This window comes from Xyrauchen texanus, chromosome 46, assembly GCF_025860055.1.
Source record: "Xyrauchen texanus isolate HMW12.3.18 chromosome 46, RBS_HiC_50CHRs, whole genome shotgun sequence".
Lineage (NCBI taxonomy): Eukaryota > Metazoa > Chordata > Actinopteri > Cypriniformes > Catostomidae > Xyrauchen > Xyrauchen texanus.
Window position 1 is genome coordinate 23,631,907 of NC_068321.1, and position 21,022 is coordinate 23,652,928.

General features: G+C 40.2%; 1 pseudogene; it reads right to left on the reverse strand.

Annotated features, from left to right (window-relative positions):
- Window positions 1–72: 72 nt before the first annotated feature.
- On the reverse strand, window positions 73–19,130 carry LOC127638287 (gamma-tubulin complex component 6-like; annotated as a pseudogene).
- Window positions 19,131–21,022: the final 1,892 nt, after the last annotated feature.

Genomic DNA, 21,022 nt, shown 5'->3' on the forward strand with positions numbered 1-21,022 from the left:
TGTTATCCAACACACACAGAGGGAATTCTGACCGAATGGCTGATGTTAATACTGAAGCAGGTACAGAAGAGATCAAGAGTCTTTGTTGTAATTATTGAGGTTGATCCGTAACAGGAAGTCCTCTAGATGACGCTGAGAACCTTTATCCAGCAGTTTGGTCACCACTGTTGAAAACACACACACAGCTCAGGTTAAAAGAAACGTTTATCCATTTAACCTCCTAAGACGAGAGCGTGACTGCTGTGTGCATTTTACATTTCCAATAAAGGGTTTTCTAAAAATGTATTTCCACACATCGGGACCAAGTTGTGATTTATTTTTTTATCCCCAATTTGGAATGCCCAATTCCCACTACTTATTAGGTCCTCGTGGTGGTGTAGGACCAGTCTCAGTTGCCTCTGCTTCTGAGACGGTCAATCCGTGCATCTTATCACGTGGCTCACTGTGCATGACACCGTGAAGACTCACAGCATGTGGAGGCTCATGCTACTCTCCATGAGCCACACATAACTTACCAAGTGCCCCACTGAGAGCGAGAACCACTAATCAGAACCACGAGGAGGTTACCCCATGTGACTCTACCCTCCCTAGCAACCGGGCCAATTTGGTTGCTTTGGACCTGGCTGGAGTCACTCAGCACACCTTGGATTCATACTCGCGACTCCAGGGGTGATAGTCATCGTCAATACTCGCTGAGCTACACAGGCCCCATATAAGCCCTTTTCAACTATCTTGAGTCATGTTTTTCTCACCTTGTGTATGTTGAGTACATTGGTTGTTGATTTGCTCAACAGATGAATGTAAAGACAAGGCAGGTAGGTGTGACACCTAATATTATCAGCCACAGCGCTCTGATCTCACTAGTGACTGTGATGAAACACATGTGAACAGCTCACCTTTGAACAGGAAGTGTGAGCAGTAATTGAAGATGTTGTACGACTGGGGAGCACCGGCTTTTTAAATATGGTACAGCAGCAAACTTCTTGGGGTGTGGAAGAAAGCAAAACTTCACCATGTTGACTCCAGTTGACTGAATATTCGAGACGTAATTAGGAAATACCTGTGGAGTCCTGGAAGAAGGTTTATAGACATCTGAAAATGAGTTTTAGACCCATGGGTCAGCAGCACGTCTGGAGTAAGGTGACAAGGTGAAGAAAAGAATGACACCATCCCCACAGTCAAGTATGGAGGTGGGTCAGTCCTGTTATGGGGGTGTTTTGCGGCGGCAGGAAATGGCTATCCTGACTGTGTCATGGATTCTTTCAGGTATCAGGATATTTTGGCATGAAAAATGTTATGCTTTCAGACATTCCAGCAAGACAATAACACCAAAGATTCATCCAAGTTGTCCCAAATCTGGTTCAGGGATGGGTCATGGAATGGCCCTTTCAGTCCATCATTAAAATCCCATTACAAACCTTTGTTGGGATTTCAAGGAAGCAGTGGCAGCTCAGAAACCAAAGAATGTCAATGAGCTGGAAGCTTTTGCTCATGTGAAATGTGTAAAGGATGCTCCACAAATGATTGACATGACTGTTAGTTCATAGTGCATTAACTAATGTTAACATATAGAACTTTTAATTAAAAAAATGCGTTAAAAGTTGAAGTTGTATACATTAACATTATTTATGCATAGTGCATTATGAACTACCAATGAACCATTGTATTTTTATAAACTTGCATTAACCAGCATTAAGTCGACTAATCTTAACAAACACAAGTTTACTGTAAAGATATATATTCTGTATAGATACATTGTTATCATTATTAATAAATAGTTGAGATGAGTAAACAATACTTTTTTCACTTTGTCCAACAAAATACTGTGAAGTGTCATTTAAGGTCATAAAATTGTCAATGTACACCAAAAGTGTGGCAGAATGTAGGCAAAACGTTTCTTTGGATGTCTACACATACAAATTATATTTCCCCTTTTTAATTGTCTTTTGTTGCTTGTTTGTAGCATGTTTTATGCTGTTTTGAACTCTGTGGGTTGCTCTCACCTGAAGATGGCTCTGTTGAGGTATTCTGCATGTGTGCGCTGAATTGAATCCAGGTTGTTGGCGCTGCTCAGTTTGTGTGTAAACTCACTCCAGGACACCTGAAGGATCTGATTCGCGATGTAACCCTAGATGACCATCACAATGTGCTGCATCTCGTGTCTGTACAGCTGAAGCTGATGGAACTGAATGGAGCGACCAGCACCTTTCACCAACGCTGAGAGGGAGAAGAGAGCAATTGTTCAATTTCACACCTAATGAGCTGCCTAGATATCTGTATACTACCACTACCTTCTAAGGCAGCATCTTACATCCTACACTGCAATGGACCCTCATAGCGTGACTGACCATTAACAGAGTGGCTTCCCACGAGGAGCGCTTCAAATTACGCCTGTGCACTAATCTAATACCACTCTGAAGCTTAGTATGATGTGAAAGGTTTTAGGAAATGAAGGAAGAGAAATCTCACCGGTCCTCTTGAGGTGAAACCAGATGTCTCTGAGAGACCACACCATGTGTTTCAGCTGCAGCAGGAAGCAGAACAGTCTGTTATATTTATGGCAATTGTCACCGGCCAGTCCACCTACAGACAGAAAGTGAGAAAGAGAGAGATAATGACAATCTGTCCAGCTCATAAAAGAGAAGATATGCAGACCGCATCTCTGTACCTTGTAGCGGAGCTCCTGACAGTTCAGTGAGTCTGGAGCGTGAGGGTGGAAGACCTCAGGGAGGTAATCACAGTGCAAACATGAAATGAGACGTCAGCTCGCTGTCCCCGTGGATGCTGTATTGTAACGCTTTATTCAGAATTTATACAGATTTCAACACCAGCGGCGTTAACGGTTCACCAGGAGTCTGACCTATGCCCAATGAAACACACTCTCATTTAGAAATCTTTCACATACTGCAGATGTTTTTGTAAAATAAATTATGTAAAATCTGACTTTCAGAAATGCAGACATTCTCGAAGAGATGCTCGCTGAGAGACAGCGCAAACTCGCCATCCTCCATCAAAAGGAAATGCCTCAAGAGTCTCGAAATGCTTCTCCACGTCCAATAATCCACCACTGCCTTATTCACCGTAGACACACTGCAAGCGAGAGAAAATCTTTTCTAATAAAGTGCTGGTAAAATGTGGGCTTTTTAGTAGCATTACAGATTCTTGCACTATTTACAGTGTACATACTGTGTAATCAGTGGAATGGTGACCGAGTGTTTCATGAGAACAGGAAGTGGCATCATCTCACTGAGTTGAACCGCAGTAACGAATGTAGCACGGTGCAGGGAGAGGTCAACAGGTAACCAGTTGGGACCCTGAGTCACCTGCTGGAAACACTCAGTGTCTGGAGCCGTGGCTAGTCCAGAAACGAGAAGACAAACCATGAAAAATGATTTAAAGTATAACTTATGGTTGAAGTTGAGTGGTAAGAGCAGGTGGCTCTGGTTCTCACTCATCCGGCCATATGAGTCCTGGTACTGCTCAACTTGATACTGTGAGGCCAGGCTGAGAAAATAGCAATCTTCGGGACACTTTTTAGGGGATAGGCACACATTGCTCAATCCCAGAGCCCAGGCAGCGAGTCCCTCATCCAGGGAGAACAGCTCACTAGGGGCATTGCATTGCAATCCAACAGATAAAAACACATCAATGTAATCAATGAGAGTTTGCTTTGTTTATGTACAACAAAACATTTAATACATCACTTAGTTCAAGTCCCCCCACAGCATTAAGGCTCAAGTGCCCCTTCATCAACACAAAACCAAAGATGTGTACCAAAGGATAAATATAAATTACTTTAATTTATCATTAACATTGTAATATCCATGATGTACAAAATAAGATGAAGTTATGACATTTATTCATCATCAACAACATTAACATTATCAGTGACAAATGGATTGCATGATCTCATCTTTGGACATGCATTAAATGGAAAGAGTCAAACAAAACTATTACCAACAACTCACAATTAAAGGATCTTTGCATATTAAAATATTGATTTTGGGATTTTAAGAATAGATATTGGAAATGTTTAAATCAATAATCCCTATTTTTTGTTTTATAGGTTAAACAAAGCAAAATCCAGTTCTGTTTGCATAAAAAAAAGCAGTAATCTGTTTTGCAGTAACGTTCTCACTCTAGGTTTCTGAATCGTCTGGATCAAATTTGGCCAGTCGTCCATCAACATACAAGCTCCCAGGCTCCACAACGCCAACCACACAGCCCATTCCAAGAGTAGAGTCTGAGGTATGGCCATGGGCACTGCCGGGAAGAGAGTTGGGCCGAGTGGTCTCGAAACCACTGACCACGCACCCGATACACAGGGTTGACTGTGAGGAATGTCCATACGCACTGCCAGGCAGTGGAGAGGGTTGAGGGTTGACCCCCGACACAGCACACTCAAACATTAGTGTGGAGTCTGAAGAGTGTCCATAAGCTCTGTCAGGCAAAGGGGCATTAGACAAAACTTCGCCCTGAACTACACACCCCATGCCCAGGGTGGAGTCAGATGCATGCCTGAAATTGCTGCCAGGCAAAGAATGTAAATGGGTGGTATCTGTCACCACACAACCTACTTTAAGGGTTCTGTCGGAGGAGTGCCCAAATTTGCTCCAACGTTGGCGAGAGTCAGAGACATCTGACACAAACTCACCCACCTTTAGGTGTCAAAGGCATGGACATGAATGTTAGGGTCAGAAACATTTTTGCCTACTCTTAAATGGGCATCAGAGGCATGGCCATGGATGTTGGGGACAGGGAAGGGGGCAGTTACCTCCAAAACATGTTCACCTTCCCATATATTGGCATCAGAGGCGTGGCCATGGATGTTAAGGGCAGGGGTAGTTACCTCAGGAACATGCTCATCCACACTTATATGGGAATCAGTGGCGTGGCCGTAAATGTTAGGGGTGGGAGGAAGAGTGGTAACTTCAGAAACATTTTTGCCTACCATTATATAGGCATTTGAGTTGTGGTTATTGAAATCAGGGGGTAGCAGAGTTGAGTTGTGCTGGATCCAGATCACAGCTTTTTTCTCATATGGGCATCAGAGTTGGAGTCATGAAAGCTTATGAAAGGAGACACGTTCTTCCCTGGCTTGCTGACACTCTCACAGGACTTGGCTTCCTCTGTTGGCTCCTGGGCAGCTTGTTTTGGCTCTGAACATGTGCTGGCTGCGGTTTCGTTCTTTTCTGCAGCCTGTTCCTCTGCGTTTTGGCTCCTTTTCTCTGACTTACAAGGTCTCTCTTCAGTTGTTTGGGTTGGGATATCCGACTCCAAGTGCGCTAAGCACATTTTCTGCCCTGAGGCAGTGGAGCCGCCCAGCTGTACAAAGCTCTCTGAAGGGTGTCCATGAGCACTAGCCTTCGGCTGACCTAGGGGAACCTCTGGAGTGAAACTTTGGGGCAGGTGGCCCCAACTGGAAACTGGACTTGGATGCTTGTTTGTGCTGACTAGGAGTTGGGATTGACTCCAGTACCTCCGAGATGTTTTCTCCAATGCATATGTGGGAGGCAGATGGGTGTGTCTAGGGTTTCTCAGGGGAGGGGACACGATCAGGATTCTGCAGAATGGAAAAATAACTCCCTGGAGATTCTGGCAGGTCTGAGCCAATGTCGTGGAGAGCCTGGGTCATGGCACTACTTTTAGGACTGCATGGAGGCTTGGGGAGGAAATCACAGATGTCAATTTGCTCTGGTATCAGAGCTTGACTTCCATCAATGGAGGGAGAGCAGGGAAGAGTAGATGACTCTGGGATAGCATTATCTTCTGCTTGCACTGTTATATTCTGTTGCTCAGACAGCGGAGATTAAAATGAAAATACAATCAACACGTATAGGTGTAGGTAGACATCTTGGGAATGTATGTGAGTGCAGATTTAAGATAGGTTTTCATATAGTTCAGTGTAATTTTATAGACACTGGACAGATACGAGATAAAAGATCACCACTCAACTTTAAATAATTTTTTAGACAAAATTGAGTGTTTATTTTGAAGTTCTTTACAAGAAGAACCTTAACTGTCAGATGTTAACTGTAGCTCCATATAAGAGAATGTTGGTTAGCATATGCATAAGGGGAACATGTCTGTATGAAAAGTATAAAACAATGACCTCCGTATCTTCTTGTGAAGGCTCATTTTGGTGGGACATTTCTGGAGGTGGGCCCGCATGACCAAGAGAAAAGTTACAATTGAGCAAGAACAGGAAACATTTAACACCTCAGATAAAGTCTGCCCTCCAGTCTTTAAAGGATTTCAGAATGCTATGTTAAATGGGGAATGTTTATTTATCAAAGCAAAAATGTGATAAATCCATTACTAATACAATAAACAATCAGCCACAACATTAAAACTACCTGCCTAATATTGTGTAGGTGGAAACGCCTTGTTGATGAAAGAGGTCAACAGAGAAAGGCCAGACTCATTCAAACTGACAAAGTCAATGGTAACTCAGATAACCGCTCTGTACAATTGTGGTGAGAAGAATGCTCACCACAATTCCGATGCAGGTTGGAGCTGTTTAGCAACACGAGGGGGACCTACACAATATTATGCAAGTGGTTTTAATGTTGTCGCTGATCGGTGTAGAAGTACCAAGACTGGTAAGCCAATAAACTCGACAGCTATGCAACACCAGTTTGCATCCTGGCAGAATTCCCACCCTCTTTGACCAATACATTTCATTGACCTTTCTATGAAGGGACCTGGGTAGCTTAGCAAGTAAAGATGCTGACTTCCACACCTAGAGTCGCGAGTTTGAATCCAGGGTGTGCCGAGTGACTCCAGTCAGGCTTCCCAAGCAACCAGTTGGCCCAGTTACTAGGGTGGGTAGAGTCACGTTGGGTTAACCTCCTCGTGGTCGCTATAATGTGGTTCTCGAGTGGTGAGTTGTGCGTGAATGTCGCTGACAATAGCGTGAGTCTCCACAAGCGCTAGGTCTCCGCGGTAACGCGCACAACAAGCCACGTGATAAGATGCGTGGATTAACGGTCTCAGACGAGGAGGCAACTGAGATTCGTCCTCCGCCACCCAGATTCAGGCGAGTCACTATGCCACCACGGGGACATAGAGCGCATTGGGAATTGGGCATTCCAAATTGGGGAGAATAAAAAAAGAAAAAGAAATTTCCTTTCTATGCATTTATGTTTAGTGGACACAGATTTTTAAAGATAATTTTAATCAGACCAACTGGCAACTGAATCATTTAAACTATTTTGTAAACCATTTCAACTAATTAATTGGAAAAAAACAGACATGTTGGCAAAATCAGATCAACACTATGGCTTGTGAGCAAGCTTTACCATAAACAAGACCAATTTCTAGCTTTTATATGGCTTGTGAGAAAGCTTTACCATAAACAAGACCAATTTCTAGCTTTTATATGGCTTGTGAGAAAGCTTTACCATAAACAAGACCAATTTCAAGCTTTTATAATACTTTAAAGCAGTGAAAAACAAGAAAATTAAACATCCACTACAGAACATCCTGGCAACTGCATAGCAATGTGCTGAAAGTTAAAACAACTTAACAGCATGGCGACAACCTGAAATCCACTACAGAAATTTCCATAACTTCTGATGTTTTGTTCATTTTCATGATATTTGCAGGTCATCCATTACCATGGGAAACCTGTCCATGGGGACTGTCTCTATAGTAAATGTGCTATTTTTGATGCTATTTTGCTTTGGATAAAAGTATATGCTAAATGAGAAATAACAGTAACCGCACCAATAGTAAAACAGTAGAGTGAGATACAAGAATGGAACAAAAAAAATTACCAGTTACAAACCCTGAAAGGATTTGTTCACACTGGAAGCCCAAATACGATTTGAATAATAATGCATTCAGCAACATATATTTGTAATTAGAAATTAAATTCAAATCAGATGCAACTGAAATTTCAACCAAGAGACCGATGTTGATATACAGGAAACTGCACTTTACGAACAACTGTGCGGATATTCAGTCCAAAAAGTTGGATCAGAACAATAAATCAAATTGCCACAAAATATCCCTGAAATGTGTCCACTTAGTGTAGCATCACACCTGTATGCTTTGTTAGTCTCACTGCAGGAAGTTCACTCTGCACTTGTCAAGTTTCATCCTCTGTACCTTCCACATGGCTCTGAGCTCACGTCTGGTCGCCGCTTCTGATAACTGACAATATTGAGGGATCAGGTCCATCCTGAGTATACATACACAGCAAATATATCATCTAAATATGTACCGTTATCACCTCTAGCCTACATGTCGCTGAATTTTTCATGTGAAAGTGTTACCGTGTGCCATCCCCCGATGAGCTTATGCCCGGTGCTCCAGCTGCTCCTCGAGGGCCTGCAGCCTCAGCTCTCGGTCCCTGAGCTCTCGAGCATAGCCGAAATCATCTTCCTGTTCCTTCAGTCTTACATTACTATGCCACTGAAACCATATTTATAAAGTCAGAACCGTTCCTGTTGGCAGTTCCATTCCAAACCTGAATGCTTTTACTCTTTCCATGACACACAAGGGAGTAATTAATGACAGAATTTTCAATTATGGGTGAAATATTCATTTAAGCCTCTCACACAGACAGATACCTCACCTCCTGGTCCAGCTCCAGCTGCCGTTTCATCTCTTTGAATCGTTCTTTCTTCCAGGCCTCTTCTGCCAGATGCTGTGACACCTGGAGGCCTGCAGGGGGCGAGAGAACAGCAGGTGATCAGATGAAGACTCCATATAGACTGTCTGATCTTAATTTATCTACCTCTGTGGGGAGGGACTCCTTCTGTCTGTTTGTCCTGTTAAGTAATGCTTGACCTTCACAAGGTGAATAGTCTTGTGCTCTACTAGGCCAAATTACAAACAGATTTCAGTCTGATGCTGACTCTAAAGCAATGATTGAGTGAGTTCCTACCATCAATTGGATAATGAGCGCTTGCTTTATATGCTATGAAGCTTTTGGAATCAGGGATCACAGTCTAAGGAATAATTAGATGCTCTATTTGACAAAACTGGTGTAGGTTTTAAGGTTTCCACCTTGATGGAGATTGTTGTGCCATTAACTCAATGTTATGCATTTTTTGTGGCACAAATTTTTTGTCCTTTGGCCAGAATAAGCTTTCATGTGGACCCAACTTCATTTTAAAAGTCTTGACTACCGGTATGTGTGTGTGTGAATGGGGTTTGGAAGGGAATGTTTTCTGACCTTTAATTCTCTCCAGGGTCTTGGCCGCTGACTCTCTGACCTGGTTTAATGAGCTCCTGTCGGGCCTGTTCAGTTGGCACTGCCAAACGGAAGAGAAGTTACAAAAAGAAAGACAGAAAATAAGGAAGACCGAAACAGAAAACAATACAGCTGATTTTAGCCCAGCACTCTGATGAAACTGGGTTAATGGACCAGGGGCTGGATTAATGAAAATGTTCTTAAGAAAGTTCTAAGGACAGGGACCTGGGTTGCTCAGCGAATATTGACGTTGACCACCAACCCTTGGGTCATGAGTTCGAATCCAGGGTATGCCTAGTGACTCCAGACAGGTCTCCAAAGCAACCAAATTGGCCCGGTTGCTAGGGAGGGTACAGTCACATGGGGTAACCTCCTCGTGGCCACGATTAGTGGTTCTCGCTCTCAATGGGGGTGTGGATCGTGGAGAGTAACATGAGCCTCCACAGTGACATGCACAATGAGTCGCGTGATAAAATGCATGGATTGACGGTCTCAGAAGCAGAGGCAACTGAGTCTTGTCCTCCACCTGTATTGAGATGAGTAACCACACCACCACAAGGACCTACTAAGTAGTGGGAATTGGGCATTCCAAATTGGGAGTTCTAAGGATAAATTATAAGAAGTTAGTAAGAATGTTCTTAAGTGCAATTCATGAAAAATTCTCAAGAAGTTCTCAAATATCTTCTTAAAGAAGGAAAAAGTTCTCCTTTGGAAGCTTGATAATTATATCACGTCAGAAATGACGAGGCGGGTAAATGGGAAAAGTGGCGGAGGCTGTCTCCGCTGTGCCCAACTCCGATAGGGATATGGATGAGGGTGAAATGAAAGTCTCAGCTTTCTAAAGTTATAATTATTATGTTTCTATGAAATCTAATTGATCGTGGAAAGAGTGTTATATGCAGCACATCTGTTTGAATAAGCATGACTGGTCACCACATTAAGAATCTTCAAAACAACATTTATTGTTTGAATTTGGTGATAACATTTACATGGTTTGAAAGCTGAAAATAAAAATATCATTAATCAAAAACATTAAGAAACGTGTTTTGGTCCAAAATCACATTTCTACATTAACAGCCCATTGCGACTTCAGACACAACATGAAAAACACAACATAGGATTTAAGACAACTGTGTGGTTATCTTAAATTTAAGATGTTATTTACGACAATTTTAAGAATTGTTTTTTTTTTAGAGAATTGAAATGTTTCTTATGAACAATGGTAAATGGTCTGCACTTATATAGCGCCTTTTTTAACCTTAGCGGTTACCAAAGCACTTTACACTGTGTCCCAGTCACCCATTCACACACACACTCATACACCAATGGTGGCAGAGCTGCCATGCAAGGCGCTAGCCTGACATTGGGAGCAACTTGGGGTTCAGTGTCTTGCCCAAGAACACTTCGGCATGTGGAATCATGTTGGCCGGGAATCAAACCACCAACCCTGCGATTAGTGGCCGACCCGCTCTACCACCTGAGCCACAGCTCAAAAAAAGATAAGAACTTCCTTAAGAAGTTTTTTTTGGGAATACTAAATATTCGTAACCTTTTTCTTCAGTTAGAAATTAAGAACAAAATGCTAGTTAAGAGGAAATTTCTTCTTAGGAACGTTTTGTGAATTCGACTCTGGCTTTTAAAATATCGTCCGTTACCATGCCAACAGTACCAGCAAAACACTTAACTAACATTATTAATATACGGACATTTTGACATTGATCATGACTTGTCATGTAAATATCTTGATGACAGGTGGAGCACCTGTTCCTCCCTACTGATGGTGCTGTGCCTGGCAATCATCTCCATTCATCCACGTACACAGCGCAGTCTCTCAATCTCCTCTACTTCCTGTAGAGAGAATATCACGCTAATCCTGGGTACCGGCATGTCCGACCAGAAGATGTAAGGCTGTTTCATGGGCAAAACAGAGAGTTCGATCTTCCGTTTTATTTCCAATTTATAATTGTCTGTAATAAAAGTACCCATTATTATAAAGTAGGACTATGTATCAATTCAAATGTTTTAATTAATTAAATTGAACCGTTTTCTATGATTAATCATGGTACAGGTAAATGGGAACAAATATTAAAATAAAATCATTATTATATTTACTTTATACTTAGTCGCAAAGAACTTGCAAGAAATAGGTTAGCAATCACTTATTTTAATTATATAAACATGTACATGGAAGTGGGGGAAAAACATTCAAGTTACAGGAAGTAAAAAAAATAAGGATATTGCATTAATTTCCCAGGTCTATTATAAAGGGTTTGAAAGGCACCTGTGGGAAGCAGCTCTTCAGTTTTTCAACAGATGTACACTATGTTGGTGATGTGTTTGAGAAACACCGGTACACAGTGCTCTGCGTCCCGTGAAATGAGAGTATAGCCTTGTGTCCAAAAATTATTTTCTGCTGTAAAAGAGAGATACAGATGGAGTACAGAATGGTGTCTGTCTATCTAACCTAAAATCTGCTGTAAAACTCACCTCTGTGGGTCAGATACTCTTCACTGACCTCAATCATGAACTCTTTATACACATCACGGAAGACTCCACCCAGTCTGAAACAAACCTACACACACACACACACACACACACACACACACATGTTGTGTTTCCATGTTTTATGGGGACTTTCCATAGACATAATGGTTTTTATACTGTACAAACTTTATATTCTATCCCCTAAACCTAACCCTACCCTAAACCTAACCCTTACAGAAAACTTTCTGCATTTTTACATTTTCAAAAAACATAATTTAGTATGATTTATAAGCTGTTTTCCTCATGGGGACCGACAAAATGTCCCCACAAGGTCAAACATTTCGGGTTTTACTATCCTTATGGGGACATTTGGTCCCCACAAAGTGATAAATACACGCTCACACACACACACACACACACACACACACATTACCACATTACCACTTTCACTTGATTACAAATTTCAACGACACGTTGTTTAAAAGTAAAGTTTGAAATATCTCTGTAAATATTCATTTAATATTTTGTGTTTTGGCCAAAAGCTTTATAACTCGAAAAATAAATAAATACAAAAAATAACAGGGATGATCTTGTGTAAAAGGGTTTGGTATCATTTTAAAGAAATCTTTTAAATGTTTTTAATGATATAGATTATTATAACAGACTCTCAGCCTAAGAAACTACTGAAAAATCACACAGACTAAAGGTTTGCATGGCATGCAGACATGATTTTAGTAATTACATTTCACAGAATGAGTTTCATTCTGTACCATAGGAGTCATCATTAAGTCTGTTTCATCTGACCAAATATGGAGTACTGCTCCAACCAGTGGTGATAGTCCTCCATATTTGGTCAGAGAGTCATCTCATCATTACTGTTATTACATATGACCACCAGGTACATGAAACAGACTTAATGATGACTCCTATGGTACAGAATGAAACTCATTCTGTGAAATTTAATTACTAAAATCATGTCCGATTAGATTAGCATTCCATGACAGCTACTGCATTTCCGATAACGTCATCTTAAGTGCTTTAACATGTTTTCAGCCAGATGGCACATTTTCAGTGTGCACATTTTGCTTTGTGTGGGTTATCTAATGATAAATGCATCTGATTACTTTGTGTGGCCTCGTTTGAAATATAATTGCGTCATTTATATTATGTCAAACAGTTATGTCAAAGAAATATACTATCACTAAATATGCTATTATTCGCTATATTTTTTGTCTGAGTAAAATAACTTTTGATGAGAATTAAAAATATTTGATGAGTTTGATGCTTTTACAGATTACAATAATATGTACAGCGCAAATATTTTTATAAATTATCAAAATGGAACACTTCTGATTTGTCTGCAAATATCAAAGCACTTGTTCAGTTTAGGTAATAAAGCCTACATGCATTGTGTGAAGTAGAGCTTCTAAGATTTAAAACAATACCTATTTTGTGTTGGTCAAGACTGGAGTTTTGATCATTTTTTTCTCACGCGGGCCTGTTGGCGGCCATCCGAGCTTAAATAAATAAACCCCAGAGGAGAGTCTCACCGTGTGTATATCTCACAGATGCTCTTCAACAGTGACAGCAGCACAGAATGATTCACATTACTGCAGTTACTCTGTGCTTCATTATACAGATACGACAGCAGCTTCACACCCTGAACACACACACACACACACACACACATGTTGTGTTTCCATGTTTTATGGGGACTTTCCATAGACATAATGGTTTTTATACTGTACAAACTTTATATTCTATCCCCTAAACCTAACCCTACCCCTAAACCTAACCCTTACAGAAAACTTTCTGCATTTTTACATTTTCAAAAAACATAATTTAGTATGATTTATAAGCTGTTTTCCTCATGGGGACCGACAAAATGTCCCCACAAGGTCAAACATTTCGGGTTTTACTATCCTTATGGGGACATTTGGTCCCCACAAAGTGATAAATACACGCTCACACACACACACACACACACACACACATTACCACATTACCACTTTCACTTGATTACAAATTTCAACGACACGTTGTTTAAAAGTAAAGTTTGAAATATCTCTGTAAATATTCATTTAATATTTTGTGTTTTGGCCAAAAGCTTTATAACTCGAAAAATAAATAAATACAAAAAATAACAGGGATGATCTTGTGTAAAAGGGTTTGGTATCATTTTAAAGAAATCTTTTAAATGTTTTTAATGATATAGATTATTATAACAGACTCTCAGCCTAAGAAACTACTGAAAAATCACACAGACTAAAGGTTTGCATGGCATGCAGACATGATTTTAGTAATTACATTTCACAGAATGAGTTTCATTCTGTACCATAGGAGTCATCATTAAGTCTGTTTCATCTGACCAATATGGAGCAATACTGCTCCAACCAGTGGTGATAGTCCTCCATATTTGGTCAGAGAGTCATCTCATCATTACTGTTATTACATATGACCACCAGGTACATGAAACAGACTTAATGATGACTCCTATGGTACAGAATGAAACTCATTCTGTGAAATTTAATTACTAAAATCATGTCCGATTAGTTTAGCATTCCATGACAGCTACTGCATTTCCGATAACGTCATCTTAAGTGCTTTAACATGTTTTCAGCCAGATGGCACATTTTCAGTGTGCACATTGTGCTTTGTGTGGGTTATCTAATGATAAATGCATCTGATTACTTTGTGTGGCCTCGTTTGAAATATAATTGCGTCATTTATATTATGTCAAACAGTTATGTCAAAGAAATATACTATCACTAAATATGCTATTATTCGCTATATTTTTTGTCTGAGTAAAATAACTTTTGATGAGAATTAAAAATATTTGATGAGTTTGATGCTTTTACAGATTACAATAATATGTACAGCGCAAATATTTTTATAAATTATCAAAATGGAACACTTCTGATTTGTCTGCAAATATCAAAGCACTTGTTCAGTTTAGGTAATAAAGCCTACATGCATTGTGTGAAGTAGAGCTTCTAAGATTTAAAACAATACCTATTTTGTGTTGGTCAAGACTGGAGTTTTGATCATTTTTTTTCTCACGCGGGCCTGTTGGCGGCCATCCGAGCTTAAATAAATAAACCCCAGAGGAGAGTCTCACCGTGTGTATATCTCACAGATGCTCTTCAACAGTGACAGCAGCACAGAATGATTCACATTACTGCAGTTACTCTGTGCTTCATTATACAGATACGACAGCAGCTTCACACCCTGAACACACACACACACACACACACACATGTTGTGTTTCCATGTTTTATGGGGACTTTCCATAGACATAATGGTTTTTATACTGTACAAACTTTATATTCTATCCCCTAAACCTAACCCTACCCCTAAACCTAACCCTCACAGAAAACTTTCTGCATTTTTACATTTTCAAAAAACATAATTTAGTATGATTTATAAGCTGTTTTCCTCATGGGGACCGACAAAATGTCCCCACAAGGTCAAAAATTTCGGGTTTTACTATCCTTATGGGGACATTTGGTCCCCACAAAGTGATAAATACACGCACACACACACACACACACACACACACACACACACACACACACACACACACACACACACACACACACACACACTACTAATTACACAAACACCACCACATACCTACAACACATACCTGTACAAAACACTTCTGGCCTAAAACCATCGCCTGTGCAGACATCAAAGATGCAGAAGTTGCGCTACAAAAAACATTTAAATCATCATCTGACTCTTTGACCAACTAGGTTGTAACATTTGGTACCTTGTCGTCTTGATAACAAGAACTTCTATGACAAGTGCTCTTTTACTCACTTGGGGGGTTCTTGGCATTTTCGTTTGCTTCTGCTCGCACAATGTGACAAATTTTACACAAAGTCAATCCATTTAATGAACAATATTGCATGAAATATTCCACAGGACTACAAGTGAAATCTCTCATTTCTCTGCTCAAATCCCCACTCACTTCTCTCTTCCCGTCTACTTTCACAGGGACACTTCAAAGGTTATGTTCTCCCCCTTCAATTTTAATATTTATCAGCATAATTTATTGTGCGAATGTTTCTAAAGCAGGAAAACGCTACAGACCAGATACCATATTTTTTTAGCGGCCAAAATTACAGAAAGCATTTTGAATAATTGGTCAATGTTTTAAAAATTCTGTAAATGACAGAGTGTTTTTTATAAATGCAACCTCTGATCTGATGTCTCTTAACAGATATATCTGATGAAAAGGCCAACACTGTCCTGACAGATACCTGATCAATACACACCAAATATACAGTGAAAAGTCATTTCAGCAGCAGAGAATGTGTTTACATCTTGATTGAGAAGACTGACATTTTGTTCTTTGATATAACTTGAACGGATGAATCATGCACAATTAGACCAGGGACATTTATTAGGTAGGTAAGTAATGTTAGTTACCTGAGATGACGCCCCAGATAGGCAGGAGTGCTCAGCACACATACTCTATAGTAATGCAGGTAATGCCGCAGACAACCTGTGAAGGCCTGGGAGACAGATAGACAGACACACACACACACACACACACACACACACACACACACACACATAAATAATACACTAACTTGCTAGTGGAAAGTAACTGTAGGATATGATAAGCTGACACTAGATCAGTCTTAAAACTCTGCCTGAAGCAGCATAAGAAATAACAGCATGTGTCATCTGGAAGACTAGTTCCTTCTTACTGTCACTGCTCAGAGAGAAGCGGCTGAGCTGCAGGTAATGTGTGCCATACTGCGCCGGCTCACCCAGCAGTCTGGACACACTCTCAGGAGACGTCCCAAATACACAGATATCTGGACGAACATAACCTGCACAATTGCCTGGAACAGAGCAGAAAACACAAGAGAAAGATTACAAAGATAACATGAAATCAGAATTACTTTCATAATGAATATTCCTGATCTTACTGTGCACAACTCATAAGTACATACTTTATTATTCTAATTACTGAAAAATGTGCCCCATTCACTTCCATTGTAAGTGCCTCACTGTAACCGCACATTATGCCACAAATGCTGCTGATTAAGCTTAACTTGTATTGAACCCAAAACATACCTTTAACATTCAAAATGCAATTCAGTTCTGTTCTATAAAACCAAGACCTGTCTGTCACGTTACCAACGTTAAATGTGTGGCGACATTTTATGTTGTTTTTAAGCCCAGTGGCTGGGGCAGGAGGGGTGACAGGGTCTGTGTGGACAGAATATTTCTCATCTCTCCAGCTCACCCGGAGGACTGAAGGAGAGAGAGAGAGGATCAGGAATGCTGCCCAAATTCACATTAAATCAGACTGAATGTTTTTTAGACTAGTCAGACTCTCTCACCAGCCGATGTTCTCCCAAACGTGTCGTCTTCATGGTATAAATGTCCGCAGTGCCTCCCACATGTCAATCTTAGGACTGGGCTCAGACTGTGAGTCTGGAGAAGATTAGAGGAATCCTTCATCTTCAGACTGATCCAGACACAGAGGAACCTGCAGATTATCATGTGGAAAAGACATTTTGTCTCCATGAAGAGGACAAATTGATTGATTAAACAAATAAATACAATAGTAATTAAAAAATAATTGATAGAACACTGTTTTATATATATATATATATATATAATTTTTTCCCCATAACTTTGTAAACATGTAATTCAGGTTCTGTTCATTCTACCTCACTTTGAAAAGTCTCATTTCATTTCAAGTACTAGAAAAAAAAAAAATTCTCTATCACATTCCATCATAATAGACAGATCTAAAACATAGGTGGCGCTCTAACGCATTTTAGCCCTCACAGATGTGTTCGTCCATAGACATTCAGTCTAATTTTCAGTTCATGCACCACACCCTTTGTTCGTTCAAATATATCAGCCTCTGAGTGGACTATAAACTCAATCTAGGTGTCATTAGAGAGGCGGGATCCTCCCATTTGTGATAATATATAACATTTTATCATCAATAGATGAAAACCTATTTTTCCTGATCATTTGTAGCATGCAAATCATTTCCTGCTGGAGGGCACATTTTGTTCTGGACATCTAAGACATAACATTGGATTATTCAACCAGCAAGCTCACAGGCAAGTAAAACATTTTTTTTTTTTTTTTACTTTCAAAAATGCCTGACTTATGTATACAGGACTTTATCATTTTAAACTTTTTTTGTGATATAGTACCATTTGGGGTTTAAAAATTATCGGCCGATGCCATTAATCATAAAAAAATAAATAAAAAAATGCACTAATATTAGCCACTACAGATATATTCACCAAAATATTTTGTGCATCCCAGCTAAAATCTGTAATAATGAAAATGGGATCAGTTTAGTATCTTTACTTGTATACTTAGCCTGGTGAGGTCTGCGTTACTCGGGACGGGTGTCAGGTCTAGTTGAATGTCCAGGCACCAAACAATGACAGTCGGGTTTTTCCCTCAAACCTCTCCTCTGTGTCCACCCTATGCCTTAGTCCATGCAACCCGGTGATGCACTGATGATGCTCAGCATCCTACAGATGCACCCCACTCCTCACCACAGATAGGAGACCATGACCTCTCCTCCAACCGCTGCATGTCCTGGCTCAGGTACCCAACCAGCAGGAGTCTGCGGTGAACGTGGCGTTCCCGCTGCATGTAGTTATGACTAGATTACAGCTAGAAGCAGCAGAAGTTGCAGGATGGAATCGAGATCAGACAGACCCGAAGAGGAAGCCCCATCACAAAGCTGACCCAGTAGCTCCACCAATCTCTCCACCTCCTCATCACAACCTGAAACGTGCAGGTCAAAGGTGATCATCAGTATTTTGTTATGGGCAGGTGTGTTCGGCAGAGCGTTCGTACAGAGATCCATACGCACGCTTGCGCAGGGTGTGATGCGCCGCCTCTTGCGATACCACACCAAAAGTGTGTCGTTTCCATGACAACCCTGAGATGCTGCAGTCAGGGCACCCAGCAGCTCTGTGATGCTGCTGCTGTTGCCGTGGCAACCGGACATCTCCGGGAGAGTGCGTGATCATGATGCAGCGAGACCTGCGCAAGATAAACAACATTTATGTTATATATATTTATGAAACATATATTTAATTTGAGTTAATAATACATTCCTTAAGAATTTATACATGTCCTAAAAAATTCTTCTTTATCCTCTTATTGTTCATTGACCTTTATTTTGCTGGTATCTTAGATCTGGGAGCTGCTAGACTAGCAAACAAGCTAATAACAATGTTCTGAATAAACAAACACTAATATGTTTATATTAAGTAGAAATGGTTTCGATTTTGAACTGTATTCATAGTATCTATATCATATACCTATATTTGTACTATTTTAATCTTATTACTCAAATGAATGAAGCAGATGAGTATGAACAAACGCCTCATAATTACAATAGAACAAACGTGTGCTAATATATAAAGCTCCAGTGTGTAGTAGATCGATATCTTGCTTATTTAGCAGAAACATTGCTTGAATTAGCTGTTTTTAGTAGTAAATCTAGTAAACAAACCCAACCAAAGCATACAAACATCACAATATTATATATATATATATATATATATATATATATATATATATATATATATATATATATATATATATATATATATATAATCTATATGTCTCTATATGACAATTCACTCAAGGTGAAACACGAGCTTCGGCTGTCCGAGCAGCAAATGTTACGTTTGCATAAGAAAACAAATGTATTTTTCCACAAATTAACATTTATTTCACATAAATACACACGAAACGCGATCTAATGACAGACTTCCGCGCTTCACGCTGAAACTCCGCCCTCTCTCAAATCTCATTGGGTGAAATTTCACAGCCTCTGTCATTCATTGGCTATCCTTGAAACATTCTGACGTAACTCCCGGTCTCACTCTTATCCCATTGGCCAAAGGTGAGGAATCATGACGTAACCATTTTCAAACGGTAAGCGCTCCTACTGGTGGCGTGGCGGTAATAATCACGCCTTTGAGGGCTGCTGAAGTTTTGCATAATTTATGAATATTTTAAATATATTATGCATTATATATTTAGATATTCAATTTACAAAGTGAAACACACAGTATATATACTAAGCTTTCTCTTGTGTGCGAGATACACATTCTCACAAATATTTTATTTCTCATTAGAAATTCTCTCAAGATGACACCATATGTTGCTAACTTACTGTACATCCTTAAGTATTTATATGGCACTGGTTTCTGTTAGTAGATAAAACTTCGAGTACACTAAATTGTTGATCTGCCCCATAGGCTACAAGTGTATCCATTAATAATGTATGATTAACACAGCATTGTTTTGGCTATGAACAGATATACAAATTGTTGTAGGTATGCATGCCAAATGGAAAGCATAGCATGTAGTGAATTTTATAACAAGCTTAAATGGAGCTTGGTACAGTTGATGTCCCAAACACACAGAACAACAACTAAATTTCTATGCAGATACTTCCACAAGCTACTTCGGTTTGTGGTCAAGCGCTATATTATTGTTAATCAATCATGACAACACTTTTATGTTGCTGAGGATTTCTCAGACCGCTACCTAGGGAGTATCGATGAATCTTAAAGAGCCCATATTATGCTCATTTACAGATTAATAATTGTATTTTAGGGGTTTATTGGAATAGGTTTACAGCACCAGTGCTGCAGCACCTCTTTTCACCCACTGCTGAAATGTAAAGCTCAGGTCTCTTTAATGCCCCCCTTTCCGAAAAGCCCAGTCTGCTCTGATTGGTCAGCTGGCCCAGTCTGTTGTGATTGGTCAACCCCTTGGATTGTCTGTTGGAAATGCAATGGACTTACCAAAGTAGCCCTTATGCATTATGCAAACGTGACATAGTTACATCACAGAAGTAATCGCTAGACTGCGAACCAGGCGTTTCAGGCAGTTCAGGAGCAGTATTTTCTGTGGGAGAAAGTAACTCCCTTTGGTGTGGACTATGTGCTTTGTAACTTTGCAGACCTTTTACATGCACAAACAAATATATTACACATTAAAGGAATGGGAACATCCCAAAAAGCATAATAGGGCCTCTTTTATTATCTCCCCTTTTCTCCCCAATTTGGAATTTCCAATGAACTCGAAGTCATCGTGGTGGTGTAATGACTCCGAGTGGCGGAGGACGAATCTCAGTTGTCTCCACATCTGAGACCATCAATCCGCGCATCTTATCACATGGCTTGTTGAGCGCGTTACTGCGGAGACATAGTGCGTGTGGAGGCTTCATGCTATTCTCTGTGGCATCCACGCACAACTCACCACGTGCCCCACCGAGAGCTAGAACCACACATTATAGCAGGGGTGTCAAACTCA